Genomic DNA, 12,350 nt, shown 5'->3' on the forward strand with positions numbered 1-12,350 from the left:
GTGTATCCAAGGGTGAAAAACTCTCTAAGGTGCCTGAGGATGAAAGATCTGACATCCTCCTCTCTAGTACAAATCAAGAGAGATCGATGATCCTAATTGAAGATACAAAAGAATTCAATGTGGGGACCCCTGAGACTCCTCACCAAATACATTTGGCATCTCTCTTAACTCAAGAGGAATGGCCAACATTTGTGGAATTCTTCCAAAAGCGTCAAATAAACTTCACATGGTCCTATGCAAACATGCTTGGCTTAGATCCTAATTTGGTCATGCATCACCTAACTATGGTAGAAGGAGCTAAACTTGTCAACCAAAAACTCAGAAAGATGCACCCACATATTGTTGTGCTTGTCAAGGTGGAACTCAAAAATCTCTTGGATGTTGGTTTCATCAAACCCATCAATTATGCAGATTGGATCTCCAACATTGTACCTATTGGAAAACCTAATGGGGGTATATGTATCTATACAGATTACAAAGATATAAAAAAAGCATATCCTAAGGATGATTTCCCCCTACAAAACGTCAACATGACCATAGATCTAGCAATAGGACATGCAATGCTTTCTCTTATGGAAGAATTTTCAAGGTACAACCGGATCAAGATTGCTCTAGAAGATCAACATAAAATTGCTTTCACATGTCCATGGGGAACCTACTATTGGAATATGATGCCATTTGGTCTAAAAAATGTAGGGGCAACCTATCCAAGAGCTATGACTACCATATTTCAAGATATGATGCACACTATAATGGAAGATTATGTCGATGGTTTACTAGCTAAATCATTAACCAGAGAGGGTCACCTAGAAATACTAGATAAAAGCTTTGACAAATTAGAGCAATATCATGTCCGTCTCAATCCAAAGAAATGTGCCTTTGGAGTAACCTTAGGGAAGCTCTTAGGATACATTGTCTCAAGAAAAGGCATTGAAGTAGATTCAACGAAAGTCAAAGTAGTCATGGACATGCCACCTAAGAACATCAGTCAATTAAGAACATTACAAGATCAACTACAATCAATTCACAGATTAATTGCACAGTTGGCTGATAAGTGTCATCCCTTCATGCACCTATTACAGAAGAAAATCCATTTTCAATGGGATACAAAGTGCCAGCAAGCATTCCAAATGCTTAAGGAATACCTAATGCATACACCATTATTGATCCCACCAGATCCAAGTAGACCTCTATTTCTATATATTTCAGCTACAAATACGACATTAAGAGTACTGTTGGCACAAAACAATGAATAAGGAAAAGAATGTGTTGTATAATATATCTCTCACTCATTGGTAGGCTATGAAATCAATTGCATACCTACTGAGAAAGCTTGCCTAGCAGTTACCTTAGCAGCCACCAAACTGAGGCACTACATGTTAACGCACAAGGTACAACTCATCGCCAAAATCGATCCACTTAAATACCTACTCAGCAAGGTAGCATTGATAGGCTACTTGGCCAAATGGGTTATTATTCTGAGTGATTTTGACACTGAGTATGTGGACAGCAAAGCCATCAAGGGGTAGGTTAGTGCAGATTAGTTGGTTGATGCACCAGTCATAGGTGACCATCCTCTTGTTTCCAATTTTCCAGATGAAGAGATCTTCATGATCACAACTACACAACCTTGGAAGCTATATTTTGATGGCTCATATACTAGACATGGCTTGGGGGTAGGTATTCTTTTTATCACACCTCAAGGTGATAGCATCCCAAAGTCATACAGGCTCACTTTTCCATGCACCAATAACATAACAGAATATGAGGCCTTGATCACAAGACTCAGATTGGCTATACAATGGCATCTCAAAGAGCTACAAGTATATGGAGATTCTCATCTAGTCATCTGACAAGTCACCAATGAATATGAAACTAAGGATGATAAGATTATTCCATATAAAAAGATGGTGGATAGTTACAAAGAATCATTTACAACTATCACATTCGAGCAAGTACCCAGAGATAAGAATCGAGTTGCCGATGCAATGGCTACAATTGCATCTCTGCTGGATGTTCCATAAAATTCAACATGCTATGATTTCTTGGTAGAACAACTTTGGATACTTGCATATGATATCCCCGAAACTAAGATGATATGTTGCCTTGTCAGTTCCAAATTCCCATGGTATGGTGAGTTCTTCACTTACCTACACAACCACACACTTCCTCCCAACCAATCAAATAACCAAAGAAAAACCTTCATCCACCAAACAGGCGAAGTCTTGATGGTACTCTCCTTCGATGTTTGGAACAAGATGAGATTATAAAGGCCTTGGAAGAGGTGCACGAAGGAATTTGTGGGACTCATTCAAGTGGCCCTTCGCTAGCAAAGAAAATCATGCATGCTGAATACTATTGGCCCACCATAGAAAAAGACTCCTACTATTTTGTCACAAAATGCAAGAAGTGCCAAGTTCATGGAGATTATACATACACCAACACAATAATTGCAACCAATCACAACACCATGGCCCTTTTTTCAATGGTGACTTGACCTTGTGGGTAAACTCCATCCATCTTCATCCAACAATCATAAATTCATCATTACTGCCATGAAATACTTCACAAAGTGGATCAAAATTGTTACACTTACTCAAGTCACCGGCAAGAAGATCACCTCATTCATCCTTAATTACATCATCTGTCGATATGGTGTACCCATGTCCATCATCATAGATAACGACCTTCCTTTCAAAACTCAGGATGTCTGTGAGCTTTGTAAGAAATTTCACATCCAACACCATTTTTCCACCCCCTATTATCCACAAGTCAATGGTCAAGCTGAAGCATATAACAAGAACTTATTGATAATCCTTAAGAAAATAGTCAATGATGCTGGCTGTGATTAGCACATTTGCTTAAATCCAGCACTATGGGCATATCAAACCAACATTTGAACCCCCTACAGGCAAAACTCCTTACTCACTGGTCTATGGAGTAGAAGCCATCTTGCCTATTGAGGTTGAAATATCATCTCTATGGGTTTCTTTGGGCAATCTAAAAGATGATGAAGCTGATGAATACTATGAGGGGGGGTGAATTAGTATACAAAAAAATACTGTAAACAAAATTTTAAACAATTTAGCAGATAACCACTACAACAGATTCACTAATAAACTGGTTAAGATAAATGCAAACCAAATAGCAAACAAAGCATTTACCCACAAGTGCACATTCACCATAACACAAGATGTTTGGCATGGAAACCCAAATGGAAAAAACCATGGTGAGTAGAAACTCACAAGTAACTATCTCCAGAATAGAAACCAGACCGATTAAGAACATACAATATTCTTCACCAGAACAGATCCTATTAGGAATCTAGATCTCTGTTAGGAGATAAGTCCTATTAAAGACTACCTTGTTCAAAGATTTTAGATCCACAGTTGTGAACCACCTTGTTCAAGGATTTACAATGGCTTTGCTGGACCTACCTAGTTAAGGGTTTCAGACTTGTCGAAGATATTAGTAATCAACAAGTGAATGATATAGATAATAGCACAGTATGCTTAGTTAGATCCTTGACAACTCATTGTTAATTCATTTCAGCATTACTTGAGTCTTCAATATCTCCACACTCTATCTCTTCACATAGACCTAATCTACTCTTCAAAGATTGCACATAATCTTTTCTATCACACATACAAACCCTAAACATGATGTCCTTATAAAGGAATTTGATTTCATGTTGGTCCAATAGGATTAGACTACAAGTTCCTAAGTTCAGTGCATCTGGACACATTTGGTAACATGGCACAAAATCACCACCATAGTGTCTATGGATGATAACTCATCACACATTATAGTAATAGTGGTTGGTAACTCATCACAGAGTAATACCAGTTAATACAATATACCAATTATCGGTTGTAAAAAATGAAGACTGGTAGATTGTAGTGTTTCGATCAAAAGTGAACTACCACTTGGTTCCTTCGTATTGCTTGAGCTCCTCATACCACTTGGGGTCTTCATACCGCTTGAGCTCTTCAGTCAATCTGTGATCAGTAAACATCTTCTACAAAATACCAATAGTCTAAAGACTATACATTCAATAATACACAATACCGGTTGGAGCAATTACCGGTTGAGCATATCTCATACATCAAGAAAGTGTGTGTCCATCAATGACAATCAAAACATCATCAAAATGCCAACAGTCTCCCCCTTTGGTATTGATGGCAACACTTGTAAAATTTTGACATTTAAGTGTTTTTACAACAAAAATGTCATAATCAAAATTACTCCCCCTAAGCATATACACTATCCCTTTTGCAGAAATTACAATGTACACTACTTCCTAAAATGGTAACATGAAAGTATACATGAAATGGTAACCTTCACCAAAATTCTAATGTACACTACTCCCCCTTTGCCAACAATGACAAAGTAATGCAAAATAACCCCTTTTTCCTTATAAAATAAAATAGAATAGATGTTCATGACAATAAGGAATTAAATTTCTCAAAAACAGATTTAAAGTCTTGCATAAAAGTTTTCATGGCCAATGTCCATGACTCAAGTAATGAGGTAGCAACCTTACTTTTAGTCTTCATTTGGAATACTAGTTCTTCCATTGCATCAATGGTACTCATCTCTTGAGTTACTATGATAGCTTCCAGGTTGAGAAAACATTTTTGAAGAATCTATAGTCTTGGCAATAGGAGTAGTTGAAGCTCCTACAAATCTTTAGTCTGGTTGCTGATCTCTCAGTCCATCTTGGAATTCTAATGGTGATAATGATGAATGGTTTGTCGATAGGTAGTGAATGATTCATATGGCATCTTGAAATTGATGATATATGCCTGTAACTCTGATTGGAGTTTAGCTTTCTGGTTAAGCACATCATCACAAAATAGATAGGGTTGGCAGATTTTACTCAACAGTAATTTACCTTCACCCATAGCAACACTAATATCATTCTACTATTTCAATAGTTGTGTCTGCAATTCATTCATTTGCTTGACTAAGGAAACATTGAGTTCCTTTTCATGGTTCTTCTTTGCAGTTGCTTTAGCAACATCTTCCAAGCATTGTACTTGGTCCTCCACTATGGTACAAAGAAGTTTGAGGTTGGATAGAGAGGAATCAGTATTGAGGAGGTTAGTACCAGGAATTAGACTGGTAAGGGTGTCAACTACAGTTTGTATGACATCCTGATCTTTCTTTCTTTGCAATTCCTCTAGTCTCTCTTGTGCAAGTTTGATGCCTCATAGCAGCTAAGATTCATTTGCTAATTGAAGATCAATAGGACTGGTGGTATCAACCTATTTGGTTTGATCACCGGTTGCCTTAGGAGTCTCCGCTTGTTTGTTCTTTCCTGCTTCCGTCTCCTCTTTGCTTTTTTCCTATCCTCTTCTTTCTTCTTTTGCTCCTCTTCTTGTTTCTTCTCCATTTTTTCTTTCTTCTCCTCCTCTTCTTTTCTCTTCTCCTCTTCTTTCATCTTCTTTCCTCTTCTCCTCTTCTTTCCTCTTCTCCTCTTCTTTCGTCTTGTCTACCTCTTTTCTCTTATCTTCCCCTTTCTTTTTCTCTTCCTCTTTTCTCTTGTTTTCTTCCTGCCTTGCTTTTCTTCTTTCTCTTTCTCCATTTGTTCTTTGTTAGGAGTGACATCCTCAATATCTAATGCATCCACATCAATAGGATCAATTTGCTCTATCACTCTTTCACCTTCACTATCAAATACTTCATTTGATTTTCCTAATGATAGGTCAGGTTCTTGTTCAGCCTTCTTATTGACTTCAGATACTTGGTGTATTTTGACAGCGGCTTTGACATTTATATTTGTATCCTGTTCCACTTCAGAGGCTTTACCTTCTAGTGGCCTGAGTCCTCTCCTTCTCATGAAGAATATGCCTTTGTTCTTATCCATTATTTCAAATAACTCATAATTTGAGGCATCGGGAAAGTATTATGCAAAAATTTCTCCCTGATCTCCTGTAACTTTTCAATGGCAATATGTCATTTATTATCTACAGAATTATACAAAGAATCTGGTGTAACTGATCTAATCTCAGATGGTGACTGATCATTAACACAGAAATATTTGATGACTTCCTATTCTACTTCTTCTTTCTCACTATCAATAAAATCATCAAAATATTCCTTTAAATCATCAAGCACTTTCCTCTTAATATTCTTTAGTCCTCTGACAATGTGTCATTGGATTATAAGAGGAAATATCTATATTTACTGGTGCTAGAGTTGTAGGTACATTACCGATAGACTTTGCCTTCTTTCTTGATTGCCTTGTCCTCTTTGTTTGAATTTTTGGTTCAGTGTCCTCTTACTCTGGTGAGTTGGTTTTGGTTTTCCGCTTCCTCTCGAATACCTTCTCAGGTTTCTTCTTAGCTGGTGATCGCTTGGTCACTTTCAGACTGACAGAGGTAACTGGTGCAGATACTGATGGCACTGCTTTGTCCTTCTTCTATTTTGGTTCTTCAACCGGTGTGACCCTCTCCAAGTAGGTACCGATTCTATTTTATTTGCATCCAGTGGAGAGGCAAGTAAGGTAGAAGCATACCCGATCAACATGTCATTCATCACTTCATACCCCATCAGGCCAACTACTTCCTTTCTCGGTTCCATCGCTTCCATTATGCAGTCATCTATCCTTATTGTGAAGAAAATGTCATCTTCATACTTCTTCACAATATCATCAGATATCCTCATTCTCTATCTCATCTTCCACTTGAATTCATCAAAATATTTATTCAAAACCTTAGGATATGTAGTTCCCACTACTTGTAGACTTTCTTTAATTTGTTTGGAGGTCGGTAGGTCAGTAGACCATTGCACATCACCTACTCTAGGGAAATAACCTTGAAAATAAAAGAATAAGCTGAACAGAAGTTGGTCAAACCTGAACCTTGGAGAATTTTCCTATTTGATGGACTTCGGATTCAACAACAATTGCTTCTATAGACAGGTACATAAGCCAAATGTAGTGTCTTCCTTGATCATCCTATAAGCGTCATCCATCATAGTAGTAGGGACATAATTCATTCTATTGGCATAAAACATCCGGTAACCAATCACCATGCAAGCATATTTTACCAAATCATCAAAGATGGTGTTGATGGTCATTGCCCGTTGGTCACTCACAAAATTGGTGAGCTTTGTAATTTCAGTTTTGGTGACCTTTCATAGAGCTGGTACCTCTCCAATATTGCAGAAACCGATGATGACATAAATTGCTTCCGATGTTATGTCATGGGTTTGCTCGAGATACATCTTGTCACCATGCACTCCGCTAAGGATGATACGGATATGTTCTTTTGTGAACTCCTCCAGAAAGTACACCACATTGTGTAGTTTCATCTTCTTAAGGACACTATACTCAGGTTTTGATCTTCTTGTCATTGTTAGGATTCCCACAGATAGTGAGAGGGGGGGTGAATCAGTATCTAATTGGTTTGAGCAATTTCTTAACTTAAAACATGCAGCACATATTAATACTGTATATTAGTAAATAGAAAGTAATGCAATAAACAGAGATAACAGTAACCACATGAAAAGCACACCATAACACAATATTTTAACAAGGCCAATAAGAGAATATTACTTCTACAATAGGAGCCTGCACATGTAGGAAGGCCAAGTGCCTAGAGCTCATTACTCAAATATAAAATAGGAAGTCTGACTGACTTACAAAATGGATTCTATAAATCCAGTGTCTTGTACTACTTCAAAATAGCATCTATAATGCCAGATCCAGTACTAGTTTCTGCTCTGCTTCTTACATAAAACCCTTAACCTATAATTTGCAAAATAGGTCTTCCTTATTACCTTCCTTCTTTCTTACATAAAATGTTCTGCAATGATCTCTTATATATATGAGTCATTTTACAATGTTGCCAAGTTAGCTTAAAATTATTTTACAATAATAAACAAAATATATTAACAACAAAAATCTTGTCGACCTCTGAGCCGGTATGCTTCCTTTCACTGTCGGTGCTAGTGGTCTGAGTGCTAGTGTAGAGTCTAATCTTGCTAGTGCCGGTGGAATGCCTTGCTGGTGTCATGGGATTGTAAGGTTGCCATCAATGAAAAAACCTTCAATCACCTACAATATCTCATTGGAGTGTGCATTTGCCAACAATCTCCCCCTTTGGCATTGATGGCAACACTCATGAGAAAATTCAAAAAGTGTAGTCAAAAAATATGTTACCAAAATGTGTGAACCAAAAATGTGTGAACTCCCCCTGAGCAGATGAGTCTTTAGCTGATTATTTTCTCATACCACTACTTCCCCTTTGGCATCAATGAAAAAGGTTGTCAAAGTGTCAATAGAGTATGGTTTCCTGTCTCAACCTTGTAACTGGGTTGTTACAATTTGAAAAAGATCCACCAAAACCAAATTTAGGCTTTCAAGAAACTTTTTACTATCTTTTATTGCTGCCTCTGTTCTTTGAATTGTACTGGTGAGGTGTTACATTTGCTCTGTCGGTGTTTTCTATCCTTGAACTAATGCATCAGATATTTCTTTCCTTAAACATGTGAGGTAGTCCAATTTTGGACTTAATCTTCATTTCATATCCTTAGCCTTACTTTTTATTTTCTCCTTTTCTCTTTCTAGCTTTAGCAACTCTTCCCCAAAACCTCTTATATTTTTCTCAAAAATTGATAATTAATAAGATGAATTAATAAAATTGTCAGCTAGCTTATTAATTTCCTCCTATATCTTGCTTATTTTCTTGTCTATGTCAACTGTAAAAAATTTTGTCTTACAAGTGTCTCTATACAAAGTTTTGAACTCCTTAAGTGTGTTGTGCAGTTCTGGTAGAAGTGTGTCAAACTACCTTGTACACTTCTTTATTTGTTCCTGAAAGAATTTCTATTTTTCTTTTTCTAACCTCTTTTTGAATGCTTCTTCCTTTATTTGCTCAACTGTCACTATGTTGTTAGTAATATATTTAGACAAAGTGTCGAGTTGAGTCAAAGAATCCTTATTATCTACATTGCATTTTGGAGCTATCGTCTTCAAAATTGGAATTGTGTCATCTATAGCTTTATATGCCTGCGAACTACAATATGTTATTTTATTTATAGAATCTAAAAGAACTTCAGTTACATTTGTTTATTTAAATCCTGCAGTTGAAGGGTCAACACTCTGAATTCCGCCGGTGGGAGCAATATCCTTTCTTGTAGTGACCTTTGGTAGGTCAGTCTATGTTTCCATTTCCTTAAGCAAAGGTTTTTTTTGTTCTCCTATTTTCAGTGGCATTGTTTCCACATGAACCTGTTGCTGAGAGGGAGCATGTTTCTCTATGTTACCATCTGTCGGTTTTCCTTGTGTGTTATCTATTTCATTATTTACTGGTGGCTCACTAGTCATATCTGTCTTACTAGTTGTGTCCTTTTCTATCATAATGTTGACTTTCTAAGTATCAACATCAATTGTGTATAGTACCTCAGAATTAGGATTTGTATCCTCTTGTGATACATCCATACTCTCATCAGTCGGTTGATCTTTAGTTGTTGTTACCGGTGGAGTAACCAGAGGTGGTGGGGATAAATTATCTCTTATTTTGATGCTTGGAGGTCCACCAACCTTTCCTTTTCCCTTATCCTTGTCTTTCTGATATACCTTGATTGGTTTAGGGTTTCTATACTCTTCCTATTTTTCCTTCTCAATAAGGAATATATCCCATGCATTTTTTCAGTTTCCTCTGCAACCTCATTTACTCTTCCAACCATTAGTGCAATATGCCCATGTGTAGTAGAGAATACTGACCGGTTAGCCTCTGCAATTAGATCATCTATTTCTTTCAAAGAGTTAACTGGGTAGACAACAAGTAATTTTCAACTTTTATTTTCTTGTCAAGCTCTACAACAACTTGTCTTCTTTCTTCCAGTCTCTTGAATAGTTCATCTGGTAGTTCATCTACAACTTGCATCAAGAACTTCTTGTAGATATCCAAGTGTAAAATAACATTGTTTTCAACCTTTTCTTTATCAGCAACTGATAGTGACTCATATAGTTTGTTGATGTTTGTATGTTTTCCTTCTTCTGTGATTTCATCCAACAGTCTGTCAATCGGAGTAATATTTTGTTGAGTCCTTTTCTTTGGTGTCAACTTCTTCTTCTTAGGAGTAGACTTCTTGACCAAGGGATTCACTTCCTATTGTTTTTGCCTGGTTCTTCTAGGTGAAGGTGTGGATACCTGTGAAGGTTCCATTTTCCTTACAACTCTTTTAAATGTTGTAGGCATATCACTCTCTGAAGAAGTAGCTGCCGATGAAAGGTGAGTTTCAGGCTGCAGTGCTTCTAAATCATCTTCAGTGATGCTAGTTTTCTTGAGTACATCTTCCTTTATAGACTTTGCCTATCGAGATCCCCTTCTTACTGTTGCCTCAACCTTCTTTACATTTTTCTTTGATTTGATATGTTTTTCAATGGTTTCAGCACTACCGAATACCTCTTCCTTAGGTTCCTTAGGTGCTTTCAGAAGGGCTTTTGCGTATGTTTCAATGATGTGGTCATCGGTCTCATTACCCATTTCAGTAACCCAAATTATTCTTGGGATAACTGCTTCCATCCAGATCTCATCCTTCTTAATGACAAAACATATCTCATCCTTGTATTTATTTACAATTTCCTGTGACAGTCTGACTCTATTTTTCATCTAGGCCTTCAATGCTAGAAAATACTCATTGATATTGTACTCTTTGTTTTCACCCATATTGTTCAATAAGTCAGATAACTGTTTCCCTACAGGTATGTCAAATCCAAGGTTCTTGTTTCCTATGTCGGGCACCTATTTTATTATATGTAGCATTAAACATACAAGTAAATTGCCAAACTTAAATGTCCCTTTCTTATCCTTCTTGATCTTTCCTAGATTGTCAATAAGTTCATCCTTTAACCATTCACATACATCAATTTTCACATTATCTTTAACCATATCATGAGCACTTTTTATGCATAAGCTAGAAACTGAGTTAAGTCTATTTGCATGAGCTATTTTGTAACCTAGAATCATGCTAATGAATCTCACATTTATGTCGGTTACATCATTCACCCTTAAAGACCTTTTGTTGGATGTTGCACCTGTTAGGTTCATTACCATGTCATTTGAGACCTTCTTTGTCTTGTCTAGTCTGTTACCAGTGGAAGGTAACCCTTTTACAACTTTCACAGCTTCCTTGGTAATTTTATGAACCGAATCTAGCCAAAAGAATGCACCATGTACCCTGCTCAATACTATCCGGAATGCTGAGGATTTCAGTGAATCCTAGGGTTTCAATAATTTTGTGTTCAGGTTTCACATTACTGCAATCATCACATATAATAGTTTTGTACATGTTCTTAATTTCTTCATCTCCTAATTCTTCTATGTGGCAATGGATGTACATTCTAGGGTCTTCTGCAAAAACAACTCCTTTGGGGATTTGGGAAAATGCACCAACATTATCATCCTTTTTAGCTATCTCAGGAACTAGCTGAAATACGGGCATAGGGCATTTGATTACCTCAACTATAGTAAGGTTTGCTATGAATTCAGGTACAGAAGAGGATGCCATGATTATAAATACCTTTTTATGCCTTCAGAAAGTTAGATTGTTGAAATGCTTTGCCTCTTTGCTTGAAATGCCTTAGCTCTGGAAATTTCATGCTCTTTGAATGTTTGAATGCTCAGTGAAGTAAAATGGAGCCAAAATCACTAATTTATAATGTTAATTCACTAACTACCACATTTAATGCATGCCGGTTAAGTAGTCACTTAACTTTATTTGCTGGTATAGAAGTAATTTCTACTTCTCACCATCAACCGAGGGAATAATAGCATATTTCACATTTGATTGCTAAACCCTTAAAAGAATTTTCTTCAATTAGATGAAGAGACTCCTGTCGGTGGAGTGCTACTCTATTTTGCTGGTGGTGCCTTACTTCTACAGAATTTTGCAATATTCCCAATCTTGTTACAAGCATAACAAGTCACATTATTTTTTTGAATATCCTTCCCATAACCTATGCTGGTTTGTGTTCTACATTGATTAGATAAGTGTCCAAATCTTCCACAAACCTAACATCTTACATTCATTATGCAATTTTCAAAGTTATGACCAATTTTGTTGCATTTTGAACATTGACCAGTGGGTGCATTGGTATTCTGATTACTTCTAGATCTACATTGATTTTCTCTATGACCATACTTGCTACAGTTAAAGCATTTTCCATTGAATTTATAAGCAATAGGTTGTCTTACCGATTTGGTATGATCCTGTGTGTTTGCAGTACTGGAGCTTTCTCCAACTTCAAAGCCAATTCCACAAGTGTCACCTTTAGGTTTTTGATTCTTCAGCAAGTTACCAAGTTCTTCTAAGCTTTTCTTGAATTTCTCTTTATG

This window comes from Cryptomeria japonica, chromosome 10 (genome assembly GCF_030272615.1).
Source record: "Cryptomeria japonica chromosome 10, Sugi_1.0, whole genome shotgun sequence".
Lineage (NCBI taxonomy): Eukaryota > Viridiplantae > Streptophyta > Pinopsida > Cupressales > Cupressaceae > Cryptomeria > Cryptomeria japonica.